Raw genomic sequence first — 16073 nt, forward strand, 5'->3', positions numbered from 1 at the left:
TTTCATGTTGTTACGATTGTGTTTTTCATTAATTTCAGTGACCCTTGCATTTCCTCATCTAAGGAATAGGAGGAGGGGGGAATCTGTAAGGCAGACTGGGACAGAAGAGAGAAATTTGGATGCTAAAGTAAAGGGACATTAACTTTTGCAAAGGAATAAATTAAAAAAACATAAACAAAACCATTAGGTCAGTTAAACAAGCAGGCCATTGAGACTTGCCAAAGCATGTAATGAAATAGATAAGGACAAGTGTTGGGAGGGTGGTTTTGTTGTTTGGTTTGTCCCCCAAAGGAAATATCTGGCAGGGTTATGCCTTGTTATTAATTTATCCCATGGTTGATATCTTTGCTTGGTTTTATGTATAAATAAAACAAGAGGCCAAATCTAATTTACTTGGCAATATGTAATAAAACTCTTATTAGAAAAGCAAGAGTGGTGAAGTATTCTTCGAATCCTGTTTTTATAAGTCCATTATTACAGATTTTTAAAACGAGATAGGGAGACTATTTGCAGAGAAAACACTAACCCAAAAACCAAAGCAAGGAAAGAGCCCTGGTTGGACATGCTGGGTTTGAAAAGTGGCATTCAGTTCAGCATGACTAGCAAGATAACCAGGCAAATGATTCATCAGGCTCGTAACTCAGCAGGTGTATTGCTGTGCGCCCGCCAAAGAACCATTCACGGCTCGTTTCAAGCTGTGACTTTCTCTGTGTGGCAAGAACAAGAGAGGAAGATCAGACACTGGAGTTTCCTCCTATGGGTGCGTCACACATCATTCCATCCAACTCTACTCGGAAAATATTTATCGAACACTCATTCTTTACTACTAACTGGCACTGGTTGCTGGTGGGAATGGGAATGGAGATGAGGAAAGAAGGGGATTTTTTTTAAAAAGGAGAAACTATCCTTACACTCAAGGATTTTATGATCTGACTGAAAAACCTGGTTTCCCCTCAGGAAAACAATTATTCAAGTACAAAGCAGTGTACAGGAGTACAAACCCAAAAGCAAGAACACAGGATGTAGCACTAAACGAAGAGATACACAAAACTAAGTGTATGCGCTGAACAAAATTGGATTGAATAATTATGTGTGTATGCATATTCATATGGAAAGATTCACATACATGCTAATAGAGTAATAATTATAAATTTACATACCCAAATCTTCACATTGGTTACCTCTGCATATGGGATTACTGCTGATTTTTTTCTTATATGTACAATTTTGTGCTTGAACTTCCCCTGCAATGAACAAAATTCACTTTCAAAACCAAGAAAGAAATCGCTAAAAAAATACTAAAAGACTACATATATATGTGTATATATATATATATGGACATATATATATATACATGTACAAACACCAAACATGTGGCAAAGATAAATGCTGTGAGAGGAATAAGAAATGTCCTTCAAGCATTCTGACTGGGAGGGGCAGAGGCCCTTGGAAGTGGATATCCCCTCAAGGGAGCCTGAGAGCAGAGATTTTCCATCTGAGACCCATGTGAGGGGAGTGGGCAGTCATCTCTGCGAGGCTACATGCAAGAAGAGAGGATGCCATTGAGAGTTCTGAACTCATATGCCAGGCCGGGCGTGCATAAAGGTGAGCCGCTGGTGAGCCTCCCCTTGCAACCACCATCAAATGATTCATGATGTAACGGGAGCAAATCATATAGTTTTGACCAGCCTATGAGCCTCCTCTTTACCCATCTCTCCTAAAGAAGGCCTCTTTGGTGTGAGTTCTGGGTTGTTAGTGATAGTGTGCGATCAGCAGTAGAAAGAGCTGACAATGGGAATGAGCAGAGTCAGGGTAAAGTTTTTGGTATTTAGGGAAAAAATAAATAAGAATTACTAGTGGAGGGAATTTTGAATTTTATTCAAAAGAAGGTAAGTGAGGTTGGAGAAGTTAGAAACTACCTAGGCTGGACTTCAAAAAAGGGATGTTTGATAGGAAGTTGAGAGAAGAAAAAGGATTCCTTTCATTTTTGAGAGACCGGCACCTGTCCCTGTGAAAGTCACTACATGTGACAGAAATGGGGAAAAAGTGTTTTCCTGTACATTAAGAATGTTCTCCCTCTCCCCACCCCTGCACCTTCTAAGATGAAGGTCAGTAAGCATTTTCTATAAAGGGCTAGATAGTAAATATTTTCATTCAGCTTTCAGGATATTATGGCGTCTGCCGCAACTACTCAGCTTTGCCACTGTCACTTGCAAGCAGCCATAGAGAAAACATCAGCAAAAGTGGCTGTATTTTGGTAAAAATTTATTTTAAAAAAAGAACCCCCCAAAAAAGAATCATTGATAGAGTTGAACAACAAAATAAAATCATCCAAAGATTAAGTTAGACATCGGGAAGATAAAGTTCAGAAACTTTACCAGACAGAAACAAAAGAAAAGGACAAAAAGAAACTCTGCCAAAGTGTAGACCAAAAGGACAAGGGTAGGAAATGTCAGGCATTCCAGGAGAAAACAGAAACATTAGAGAAGAAATAATCAATGAAACAAGATTTGACTCACCTGAATAAAGATACGTAACTACTGTGTGGGGTAGAGTATATGAAAAAAGTCCACTAAGACACAATGATGATCACTGCAAGGATTAGAAAAATCCTTAAAAATCCCAGAGATTAAAAAATACTTATCTACAAAGAGAAGACAATAAGATGTACGTGAGACTTCTTATCAGGGATACTGGCTTCTAGAAAATAATGGTTGTCTCCAAAGTGCAGGGGAAACATACATTGCATGTGAGAAATACATTGTTGATTTTAAATCTTGTTTGTTCGTTTTCCATTTTTAGGATCAACCAATTGGCACAGTAGATTTAAGTTTAGCTAGAGAACAAAATGTTATTGTCCTAAACAAATGCATCATTAACAAGATCAGGGTAGCAAGGGTGGAGTAAGGAAAAAAGAAACTATTGTAGGAGTAGTGGACTCCTAAACTTTCAAATAAAGAAGTCAACGATTTTGTAACTTGACAAATCAAGAAATGGAGGAATATAAAGTATATTTTTACAAGAGATCATTGTGATGACCGGGAAAAAAATAAAAATGGAGAGTGTTAATTTGTGAATGATTCCTCTGCAGAACGAAGTCTACTGTCCTAGAGTTGTGGGTCTTTACATGCATTATATTATATACCTACACACATGTGTATGTGTGTGTGTATAAGACTGATGTCCGAATAGGATCAAAGTGGAGTCAAGGGAGGAATGAACATCACCAGGAGGCTGTGGCTTTTGAGAGAAACTTGCAGCTTTGGTGGCCTCCGGAGGCAGATGTGATTTTTGGATTGCATCACTGCTGGGAGGTCACAGATGAGCCCAAAATCACATGCACAATGTTCAGATAGTGTCAGGCAAGGACACCTCTAGCAATGTAGATGCAGGATGTGTGCATGTCAGCCCGGGGCTGGATGGTCCTGGATGTGTCGGTCAACGTGCAATGTGCCTGCCGTGACCCTTCCTCCTCTGATCAACCTGCCCATACAGAATCTCACACTGAAGGACGAGGGAAGCAGCGCTAAGGTGGGTCTCTGCACAGGGATGGCCAACGACTCGACTGCATCAATCAATAGCTACTCATTGGTCCGTGGTGGGACCTAGTAACTAGAGTTGAAATAGCTCAGTTGAATTCCTTCTCTCAGAATTTTGAACTCAAATGTCAAGAGATTTGGCTAAAAGTGGACAGTGCCGGAGAGTTGCTGTGGAAAGGTCTACAAACTGCAACCGTGAAATCCCAGAGCCACTTGAGTCCACAGCTGTCCTGCAGCTCCAGGTGCCTAAGGCTCTATTGGACCTCCTGTGCTTGCTTTCCAAGGGATTCCATCTCCTTGTTAGACCATTTGCCTCCTTCCAATAACTACTCCTTTTACTTGGGCCAGCTTGAGACAGACTCTTCCATGCAACTAAAATCACTTTACCTGAAAGAGGAGCCTGACAATGGTTTCCCTTTGCATTCAAAAGGGAAGAGAGGCCTAATGACTGCTGTCCCCTGAGACAGTAGGATGAGCTGGTTCCACGTGAGTACAGCCCCACCGTGTACCTTGAGAACTGGGTACCTGAGGCTGACATTGCTTTTTCAAGAAGAATAGTTTTTTTTTTTTTTTATTGCTTAACTTTTTTTTCTTTATTAAAATTGCTGGTCTACTGTGGCAGCCACAGAGAACAAGGCAATAGGATACGAATTTTGTCCTTAAGGAGCAAGGAAGAGAGGAGAGAACACTAAGAGAAGCAGGCGGGGGAAATCACAGCTGGTAAGAAGTGAGGTTCAAGATATTTCTCAGGGCCTCCAGTCTTCCAAAATGAGCCTAGGATAAATTTTTAAAGAAATAACCTCAAAATCCTCTTTAATGACAATTTCATTTTTCAGATCCACAGATAACAGAACCTACACCGAATTCAAACCTTCAGAATAGGGAACAATAAAGATGTTTTTAAAAGAAATAAAACAACTTTGTTTAAAAGATTTGGCCTAGAAGCCATACATTTGCCAACTTGTGTTCTATGCGATTAGTCAGATTGAAACATCTTTCTATTATTTTTCCTCTCACAAACTGCTCTTTCTTTGAACCTATGTTATGCATAGACGGGGTCATGTAGTACATTAGTGATATTCCGGTTACAGCAATAAACCAAGTCGGTTATTTCACTAGCCACTTCAGAGGGAGTTAGAGCTACAGAACAGAAACACGACTATCAGCGCATCGCAAGATTTTTTTTTTTTTGCTTTTTTTTTTGCATGTGATTTCCTACAGGGATCAGAAGGGAAAACTTCATGATGAGAAAGGGCTTCTCTTAGTTGGGTTGGCCTATGTAACAGAATACCATAGAGTGGGTGGCTTATAAACAACAGGAATTTATTTCTCATATTCTGGAGGCTGGGGAGTTCATGACAAGGCACCAGCAGATTTGGTATCTGATGAGAAACCACTCCCCTGTTCTTGGACAACCCTCTTTCCTCTGTATCCTCACATGGCGGGAGGTACAAGGGAGCTCTCTGAGGTCCCTCTTAACAAGGGACTAATTCCATCATGAGGACCCCACCCTTGTAAAGGCTTGGCCATCAAATTATCACAGGGATTTGGTTTCGACATATGAATTTTGGGGTGATATAAACTTTCAGTGTACAGCATGGAGGAAAAGAAAAGGAATAGCCGACATCACACTCTACCTCCTTATTCCAACTTGCATGAAGAAGAGCAAGAGGCAGAAAAGTTGGCGACAGATAAAAAGAGGAAACTAAAATAATCTAAAGAAGAAAACAAGAGGATCTGGAGCAGGCTGGCATGACTGAGCATAGAAAAGTCTATGTAGGTTTTAGAGAGCATCATTCATTCAATCCATATTGATTAAACTCCTTCTATGGGCACAGTACCAAGGCAGCCACGGAGAACGAGGCAATAGGATACGAATTCTGTCCTTAAGGAGCGAGGAAGAGAGGAGAGAACAGTAAGAGAAGAAGGGGGAGGGGGATCACAGCTGGTAAGGAGTGAGGCTCCTTGTTCAGGAGAAGGACACCCAAATTGCCTAGCATTGCCCATCTTGGCATTCACATATATTTCACAAGCCACCGAACACATGAGACTCAGGAAGGAAACGCCAGTCTTTGCCCAAATATAGATTTGCAATTTCAGGGCAAGACAGGCCTGAATTTCCAGCCAACTCACGTGAGACAAGTTTCGATGGGTTTTTCTCACCCATTTACTCAAAGAGACACAGGCATCTATGGCAGGAAGAAATCATTATTTTTCCTCTAAGACTAAAGTGCTAATCAGCCGCACAGATGTTTGTTGTACTTGCTGTTAAAGGCCCAGATATTTAGAGATGTCTAGGCCACCAGGCTGACTTTTTCACTTCTCAGTTTACCATCAGTATTCCTTAAAAACAACCTGAGATGGGATTATTTCTACGCAGGTCAAATCCAGTGTATTATTTGCCAGTCACCTTTCTAATAAAATGCTGTTCCCTATTTAAATAAGAGTATGTCCCTTATACGCCCTTCAGAGATAGACACGGCCATGTCTGTGCCATTTTTTTCTCACCATGGCCAGCCTGCTACCAGGCTCATGGGAAGACCTTTCTTGCAATGTTTGCAATGAGTGATTATGGCAGAGGACACACAGGCTTTTTCTTGTCTTGAATGCCCTCTATCAGGATGCTTTTCTTCAACAGTGTAGTCGTGTAGACACTGCGGCTGCACAAAATCCCCACACGTTGGATCTGCTAAAGAATTCTAGAGCTCTTAAAGAAAGGAATGGGTCACAGGAGCCTTCTAACATGTGTCAACCTCATATTTGTTTCACTTAGATGTCGCAGAGTTTAGTGAGGTTAGAGAAGAGCAGAACAGAGAATGAGTCTGCATTGTACTGACCCGCTGGTGATGGCTGAGGCCCCATCTCCTCTGTGCAAGCAGATGTCGTCCAGCCATAGTCCAACCAAGCAGTGTAAGGTTGCCAGAAATTTCATAACCTATTGCCTTCTCTTCCTACATACAGTCCCACAAACACGTATCATCAAGGCAACCGACCTTATGTTACCTTGTTTTCTATATCCTACCAGCAAGGGAATGATGGCAATCTGTAGAACGGAGAGGTTAAGAAGCCGCAATTTCCAAGCGGCTTCACACTTCAGATTTTAAGGTGTGCTCGTTCTTCCAGTCCTCTACTCTGTGCTTCACAGTGAGTGTAAACCTCTCAGAAAGGAGAAATGACTTTCAGGAGCCCCAGTGGGTCAGTCATGGAAAGAAGTCAAATTCAAATCCACTGTTATATTCCAAGACTCAAGGGCTATGGGGCCAGAAACTCTTTAAACGCTCAGACCATGAAGATCCCATGTATCTCCAGTATATCTCATGCCTCTAGCCAACATCTCTTTGGAGAAAAGGGGGAAAAAAAGAGTGTGGAATGAGATTTTTATACATTTTGGGTCTTTTTTTTTAATATTTAAAAAAATTTATTTGATAGAGAAAGAGACAGCACAGCAGGGGGGAGCAGCAAGCAGAGGGAGAGAAGCGGACTCCCCACAAAGCAGGGAGCCCGATGTGGGGCTTGATTCCAGGACCCTGGGATCATAACCTGACCTGAAGGCAGCTGCTTAACCGACTGAGCCACCCAGGCACCCCCTTTTGAGTCTTAAGTGGAAAAGGACATCACGTGAGCCCCCTCCTTGGATCTTGGGTGTCACGCTCAGCTCACGGGCGAGTCGTACGCATTCGGGTATTTCTGTTTCTCTCATCCTCCTGTCTCTCCTGACCCATTTCCATTGGCTCCCCTCACACTCAGTTTAATTACCATCCTTCATTTCCTTAACTCTCCTGCCAATTCCTGATACCGAGCCTCTTCATCTCTTTGAGGATTTTACCTTCCTCTTCCATGATTTCTCTGATTAATCTTTTTCATTCTTCCAGGAACGAAGGCCAGGGCTTTTATTCTCCAAAGCCCACTGCCTTGTTAGGGAAGTAATCTCTGTTTTCCCTTCAAAGCCAGCAATGGCCATCTAGTGACTCTTTGGCTTTCAGAGCGGGTCTTTGGGGCCACACAACTTTGAAATTTGATCTTAAAACTGAGGGTAGCATGGCATGCTTCCTGTCTGCAGGTATATTCACAAGGAAAAGCGCTTGTGATTCCAGCTGACCTCACCATTCACTGGTGGCCATGCCATCTCGTAGCATTCCTTAAGAAATCAACTTCCAAATCTGTCTCCACCTGAAACATCTACTATCACCCTCTATAACATGTAATGTCTATTTTTTTAGAAACATGGAATCTTGATGTGGGAGGAACCATTTAGTCCATTCTGCTTATTTAGAGTTGAGGGACCTAGAGTCCAGAAGAAGGCATAATGACTTGAACAAGGTCAAGGTCTAAGACTGGAGACATTCAAGACCACAACCGGCTCTCCGACCCCCTTCTTGCATGTTCTTCACTGTACCGTCACCTCCCTCAGTCCTGCCAGCTGCTCTTCCAACACAATCTTGCATCTGGAATACTGACGTGCCACTTTTACCCCTTGTAGGACCTTAACACAGAGCCTGCCACATTGGCCAATAAAGCTCCTTGATTCGGTAATTAGATAGCAGAATAAACACGGTAGCTAGATTTTCCCCCTGACATCTGAAGAGCTCTCATCTTTCCCCTCTTTGACTAACTCCCCTACCTCCTCAGGTGGCAAGCTACGGTGTTTCTGACCCGCTTTCCCCAAAGTGCGCTCTCATGAGATGCTTCTTCAGTCAAGAAGGGCCCTGTGTCAACTATGTTTGCAACATGGTCACAGGACATCTGATCCCTGCCATGGGAACCAAGAGGGCATTTCAAAGTCTCTGAGGGTGCTGTAATCAAGAAATTTTCTTGACTTTGTTTGATTTAATATTTGCCAATCCCATGTGGCTAGGGAACTCTTTTCCTAAACAATACACCTATTGGAATCCTGCAGCACACGCGGAAAATTAGCTCTAGACACCACGCCTATATTTCTTTCTAGATTCCCCGCTTTCTTGCATTCTTGGCGTACTTACTCTACCCTACAAAAGCATCCCCCTTCTATGGACTAACTTAACTTCTGGAGTTCCTACAATGTTAAGGCCTTATTAATAAGGGCTCACTATGCCCAGGAAAAGCACTGAACTTGGAATCTAAAACGGCCTGAATTCACTTTCACTGGTTGCATGACCTTGAATGAATAGCTTTACTTTATGTGAGCATTGATTTCTTCACCCATAACTTCAACATTGTAATTTCTGCCCTGCCTCTATCAGTATTGCTTGGCGTATCAGCAGGAATAATAGATGGGAAAGCATGTTATTCCCTCTAAAAGGTGGGATAAATGTTAAAAAATTATCATCATGATAATGACAATAATGCTAAACCCCCTTCCTTAAGTAACACATTTATGTTAGTGCCAAGACTTCCCAGAGATGATTAAAACTTGTCATATCTGTTTAATCAGTCCACTGAGCGTAGGGAAATAAGGGCTGAAGAATGAAAAACAGAAATTAGCCAGTTGCAAAAGAAAAAGGGAAGGGAGGCAGAGCACTGGAGGGGAGAAAGGTTGAGGAAATTTAAAATCATTCCCCGAGGAGGCAAAGCTCTTGCGTAATTTCAGTAAGAGCTCCCCCCCCACCCCCCATGACCCCGGGCAGGGGTAAAAGGTGCAGCCAGGAGCCAGGTGCCTCCCCGGTGGGTCCATACACAGAATCGCTGCTGAAACGGAAGGATTTGGTGCAAGCAGGAGGGACCCCTCCTCAGTGACCCAAAGGAAGCCAGAAGCCCTGCGAGAATATGCGAGAAACAGTCTTTTGTGAACCGTCCCAGAGATTTATCCCTTTGCCCCAGAGGGAAGCAGGCAAGTACAGTGGATGTCAGGAACTGGAGTCCAACGATCCAGGGCTGAGCCAGAGAAACACTAGTGTCTTACAGATGAGTCTGCACGAGTGTGTTCCTCTTGTCTCCTAGGCTGGTGGCCAGAAAAACATCTGTTACACATTTTACTAGGGGGTCTTCTGAACGCAAGACGCCGTAACCCGGAGGAGGGATGTGAATGGGAGGGGGGGGGGGGATTAGAGATCACAGTCGGCCAGAAACTAAACGTGACGTTGGCCCTTTCAGGCTTTGTCTTTCTGACCATCCCAGGTTTCTAATCCTCCTGCCAAGTGGGCCACAGGCCAGAATATTTCTTAACTTTGCATTTATTTCAGGGCGTTAATCTCAGAGGCAACCACCTCCTATTTAATGAACCCGGGCTCCGCAGGCCCTCCCCGTCAAGGGCGGCCCTGTGTGTTCTCCTGAGTGCCCCACGCGTGCCTGGCCCCCGGGCCCCCTGGGCCCCTGGCCTGGGCCCTCCAGCCTGGGAAGGGGAGCATGCAGGAGTGTCAGCTGTCACCAGCCCCGGGCCTCGACGGTGTGTCCCCTCCCAGGCACTTGCCTCTGCACAGGAGCATGCACCTGCCCCCAGAGAGGCCAGGGGCTGGACCGCACCCAGGCGCTCAGAGGCCTGGGCTCTAGGGCCCAGCACAGGGGGGGGGGGGCTCCCCTCACCCCTGCCTCAGCCCTTCTTTGTAATCACTAACCATGGAGGTAATGAGAAAGTACTAGAATTACAAAGATTCCCATTTATGACTCTGGCTGCCCCTCCACAAAGTGTCTCTTTTCCCCTTTGGCAAGAACAGATCGCTATTGACACTTTTAGAAGGCCCTGGGCCCCTCTCAATTATTGGCCTAATCTCTGCTCGCTCTGAGAGCAGAATTCTTCTCTAACTAGATTTTTTAGAAAGTTAAGAGGCTACCCTTTGCTTTATTCATGGGAATGACTTCGTGAGCTAATGTATTCTCCTGTCAGTGTATTTCATGGCTTCGGCAACATCTGCAGGATGTGGAAAGACCAGAAACAAACCAGATGTTTCAAAAAGGTAGCTCCACTAAGCCTTCTTAACATAATTATTGCAATATCGCGTCCGCATTTTATTGTATGTCTTCTATATTTATACGCTGCTGACTTTTCCTGCAGAAACCCAAACCCGTGGGTCTGAGCTCCTTCTAAACCGATTTGCGACCTTAAGAAAAAAAGAAAAAAAAAAAAAAGAAGAGAAAAAAAAATTGACATATATCCTCCATTAAATCCAAATTTCCTTTATCAAATTTTAGAGGGGAAAAGTAGATTAAGGAAATGTAGATATTTATCTCAGCCTTCAACATTTACACTCATTTAGTTAATTAGCACTTAATTACACTGTCAAAGGGGAAGATTTTACCACGACAGACCAATGCCCACCCCTCAGGCCTTCACTTCTTCGCAGAGGCAGACCTTTGCTCAGAGCCAACTGGTTCCTCCCCGAAACATTTGTAATGATTACTTGACAAGGAGTGCAGAGACAGAATTGCGCAAGGGAGAGCCATCACTCACCAGAGCCCCGCCGGAGCTCTCAAACTGGAGCAACAGTGCCCCCCAAAGCAAGCAGCAAGAAGCACCCTGGAAGGAGACCCGAGTCGGCCCAAACTTCTATTTTCTGCTTCACAAGCCGAGGAGATATTTTGAGAGCGGCTGGCCCCAAAGCAGGCTCTATTACAACCAGACGAGCATTCCAACCGAGCTGGGGAGCCTCGGCTGGAAACAGAGAATGTTTCCACCTATTTGAACTCAGACGCCAGAAATTCTCCAAGGAGAAGAAGGGGGTGGGGAGCAGGAGAGACACAGTAGAAAATTGGAAAACTTCAGAAGTTTGCCAAACTCGAGGGAACAAAGTATAACTAGATTAATGCATAAATCTTATTAACCAAAATGCGGCTGAATAGAGTCGTTTGTCATCAGAGTTTCCCCATCTTTTAACAAATGGCAATATTTTTTGGTCTCACAGGTTCTCTGCCAAGTGGAAGACCTCATTAAAGCTGTTGGAAAATAACAGCATTCTAATTAGTTTAATTATGATATGATGAATTATCAACCCAATTTTTTAAAACAATATGCAATTAGCCTTTTTTTTTTTAAGCCAAAGACTCTGTTTTCCAAAACAGGAAATGAAGCATAACACCCTTAATTTCATTGTTAGGGCAAAATCCTAGACACCCAACAGTCCCCACTCCTCCAGCGACTCCCTTTGTGAATTGACTAGACGGCATTTTGGCTCCAAGAATGGAAACTGCATTAAGCTGGAGCCTGACCCAAATTTTCTCTTTCAAGTTCTAAGCCCTGTTTTCTATTTTCCCTTCTATCTTGGAATAGGGTCACCCTATAAAAAATGAAATATCACATTCCTTAAAGACAATGAACTGATGATGTCATATCAGCATGCATGGCTTTTATGCTGCTCTTGGGGGGCATTGCAAGGGGGGGGGGGATGTGGTATTGGAAATAGGGAATGAAAGCCAGGAAGCCTGAAAACCAAACTTTCAAAAGCCAACTACATAATCAACAACATAATCATAAGTACCGAGGAGAAGCAACCCCTCTCTTCCCCACCAGAAAACCACAATGAGACCCCCACCCACTACACTCCCACCAGAAGGGCTGAAATTAAAAGGACTGATAATACCAAGTGTTTGTAAGAAAGGGAAGAAACTAGAATCCTTATGCATTCTTAGTGGAAGCATCGATTGGTACAACCACTTTGGAAAACTGTTTGATGGCATCTACTAAGTACATAAATCCTGAGACCCAGCAATTTCACTCCTGGGTTTATATCCAACCTAAACGGGCGTATATATGTCCACCAAAAGGCGCATACAAGAATGTTCATAGCAGCTTTATTCAAATGGCCTCAACTGGAAATATCCCAGAGGCCCATCAATAGTAAAACAAATAAATGGTAAGATCTTCATTCCATAGAATATTACACAGTAATAAGTCCCAGACACAAAAGAGTGCATGTTACATGATTTCATTTGAATTCTGTTCAAAAAAGGCAAAACTAATACGTGGTGATGGAAGTCATCCTAAAAATGGTGGAAGCAATGACTGCGTAGAGCACGAAAAAGCCCTCTGGGGTGTTCTGGAATCTTCCTTTGTCTTACTATGGATGTAGTTACAGGGATGTGTGTGTGCATATACACATATAAGTTCAGGCAGCTGTGCAGTTGAGGTGTGTGCACCTCCTAAAATGTAAAAACAAAGGCAAGACAAAGAAGAAAGGAAAGGTAAACGCCTCCTGCTGACAGCTAAAGAGGTCAGCTTCACATGTGGCTCCTGCAATGTCACTTCCCTACGTCAAGCCGTCCAGGGCTTCCCACTTCCACTTCCTCTGGCAGTGAACTGCAGACTCGTCACATGGCCTCCAAAGGTCGTGTGTGCTCTGGGCCCGCCTACATGACATCTCTCACCACGTCTGCCCCACTTCCTCTCGCTGATCCCCACTCCAGCCACACCGATATTTTTCTCCTCTAAAACACCAAGCTCATTCTGACCTAGGATCTTGGCATTTGCTCTTCACTCCGCAGAGGACACTCATCTCCTAGAACCCCCCAAGTCCGCCCCAACTCATCACTCATATCTCAGCTCAGGAGCTCTCTTCCGAGAGGCCTCTGCTGACCACCCAGCTAATTTAACAGCCTCCCCACACCACTGCCTCTCTCTAGCCTCCCACCCTACTTATCCTTTTCTGTTTTATAAATAGCACTGTCACTCTCTAAAATTGCTTTGTTTACCTACTTGTTTATTTTCTGTGTCTTCCATTAAAATGCGTCTCGTCGAGAGAATGGGCGATGTCACTCTCTCGAGGCCGCTACTGTATCTTCAGGTCTTAGGATGGAGCCTGGCATCTAGGAGACACTCAATGAATATCTGCTTAATGATGAATAAATAATGACTTGATAGATGCCTGAATCATTGCCCTCAAAAGCTAATAGGCGTGGTAAAAGTAATAAGGAATAGCATGAAGATCAAAAGAACACTGAACAAGGAGTCCAAAGACTGAGAAATCTGGAGTAGGTGATCACCTGTTTTAACTTCGTTGATATTCATCTCTCTACATCTAGTTGGGAGATTGGACAGTCTGACATGAGAAGGTAACAATCTAAAGTGGCAAAGGGCCAGAGGAGACACCTCAGAAGAGCAAGGCATCAGGTTCAGTTTGCTGTGGTCCAGGGGACCTTGCAAAGGCAGTGGGGTTTCCCCTGGGCCAGAAGGCTGCGTGGAGGTCGTGAGAGTAGATAGGGAGGAACAGAAGGTCCTAAATAGTGGAACTGGGTCAGCAAACACGCAGAGGTGAAAAAGCCCAAGGTATTAACGAGGGCCCGGAGCAGATGAATACCACTCCAGGGGAAGACTGTTAGAGAAGATTAGATCCCCAATAGGGTCCAAACAGTGACTTCTTCCTCATTTTTTAGCATATCCTGATCTCATAAAGGGGCTTAGCAATTACCAGTTTGTATTATAGAGTGGGTTAGATGAACCTCTCTTAAAATTGTGGCCTAAAAGGTAATATGAATCAAACATCAGAAATTTGTGTTGTGGGATCCCTGGGTGGCTCAGCGGTTTAGCGCCTGCCTTCGGCGCAGTGTGATCCTGGAGACCCGGGATCGAGTCCCACGTCAGGCTCCCTGCATGGAGCCTGCTTCTGCCTCTGCCTGTGTCTCTGCTTCTCTCTCTCTCTCTGTATCTCTCATGAATAAATAAAAATAAAATCTTAAAAAAAAAAGAAAGAAATTTGTGTTGCCATCATCTCTGGCAAGATAGAAATTTATATCTACCCTGTGGCAAAGAGGTTTGTATGCAAACCAAACAGCTTGTGGAGATACATTCTTTTACTCATTTGCTTTAATATTTTGGCCGTAGAGAGCGAATATTATTGCTTAAATTTGAAAGTTAAAATCCTGTCTTGCTATCTCCATTTGCCATCATCAAGCTAGTCATAAAGATTTTTAAAGCACAACTACATGCAATTAATTTTCAAACCATAATGTTTCCAAATAAATGATTTGACAAAGCAGGAATCATTTGATTAGACTGAGTACGTAGTCCAGGAATTATGAAACGTGTGTGTGTGTGTGTGTGTGTGTGTGTGTGTGTGTACAGCCAGAAACCGTAACACTTGCCCGCTGATTTATAAGTAAAAAAAGTATTTAGAACCCAGACAAGCTCAACCTCCCAGAGGTGGGATGCAAGCAGAGATGAAGAGGAAGTTTACTCTTCCCACTAACCTTCATTTGAGCACAGTTTGGAGTTTGATCTGGAAAGAAGAAAGAAATGGGGCTTGATTCAATTGTTATTTCTTTCGGAAATGATTCATTTCTTCTTCCTGCACAGCTGGAAACCCACGGACAGAGGTGAGGGTTTTACTGAGAAAGGTTCGGCTGGAAGTTAATCTGCCATTGAGCTCATAAATAGTGCATTTCAGACCTCCAGTCCTAAAGCTGGGGCCTAAGATTTGCAGAGCCCACCTTTTGGTTACAGAACCAAAGGATTCCAGGGGGTCATTTGCTGCAGATTCTCTCCCTGACTCCATCAGGTTCGCAGAGCTGGGGGCTGCTTTCCATAGGACCAATCTTATGAGTCAGCCAAATTGGGTTAACCTTTGGTGCTTTGGAGTCTGGCCCGTATTTCAGAGAACTCTCAATGGGTAGAGCTATCGGCATTGACAATATCTGTGCATTCTGATAACGCTCAACAAAGTTCCAGCCATCACACACCAGATGACTACCACATTCAGAAAAAACAAAACAAAACAAAACAGTAGTATATTTAAAGAAGAAAGCAAAGCAGGAAAAGGAAAAGGCGGGGGGAAGACCTTTCATTGATGTGAAGTGGTATGAAAACCTCCCCCCCCCCAAAAAAAAAAACTCCCAACAATGGAAAAATTTCAAGCCCTGCTCTCCCCATTTGCCCCAGGCTGTGTGTACGTGGTTGGGGATGAAACCCTGCTATCCCCGCCCCTTACTTCCAGTGATGGCTACGGCGCATGTAACGTGCGACACCAATGCCCCATCTTTAATCAACAGCTCCACGATGATGACAGATTGGTCTACCTGAAGGCTGCTCTTCAGAGATGCTGCGCTACGGTTCAGTCATCCTGAGCTGACCAACTCCACCTCCAGCCACCCACTCAAAGCCAACTCTCTTTGGGGCTTCTTTGCTAATGCACCACTGTAGTTTCGTTATCATTCCTCGAAAACCATATGGGAATCCCTACTTCCAGGCCTTGGCTCACCCTCCACACCGCGCTCTCTCTTTCCCTGCCAGAGCATACTCTTCGGAGTCTACATTCCTTGGCATGCCCTCTTCCTCTGCCTCTGAACTTCTATAACACTGATTGGTTCCATTTAGTTTCTAGCTGTCCTAGTTTTTTCATCAGCAGCTACCTTTGCCCTTGATGACAAAGATAGTGGCTTTTTCCTTTTTTATATTTCCATGACTGGTGAGATGTACCATTGATAACGGGTGTCCAACCTAATAATGGCAGCACTGAAAGCAGAAAGTTCTGGACTCAGACGAACCTGGGTCAAATCTCAGCTCCCCTGCTTTCTAGATTCTTCCTTTCCTGGCCCCCATGTGCACATCTGTCACCAAGTCCTGCCAGTTCGACTTCCAAAATGCGTAATTTAATCTAGTTACATCTTGTCTCCTTATTGCCATTGTGTCTATTC

The 16073-nt window shown here is 43.8% G+C and overlaps 1 long non-coding RNA gene across 1 annotated transcript in view; it reads right to left on the reverse strand.

Moving 5' to 3' along the window:
- Window positions 1-1191: 1191 nt before the first annotated feature.
- Window positions 1192-16073, reverse strand: part of LOC121490537 — an 80372-nt gene continuing 65490 nt past the window's right edge. Inside the window, exon 3 of the long non-coding RNA XR_005987708.1 lies at window positions 1192-1244. This is a non-coding gene — a long non-coding RNA (uncharacterized LOC121490537). The remainder of the gene's footprint in view (window positions 1245-16073) is intronic.

This window comes from Vulpes lagopus, chromosome 5, assembly GCF_018345385.1.
Source record: "Vulpes lagopus strain Blue_001 chromosome 5, ASM1834538v1, whole genome shotgun sequence".
Lineage (NCBI taxonomy): Eukaryota > Metazoa > Chordata > Mammalia > Carnivora > Canidae > Vulpes > Vulpes lagopus.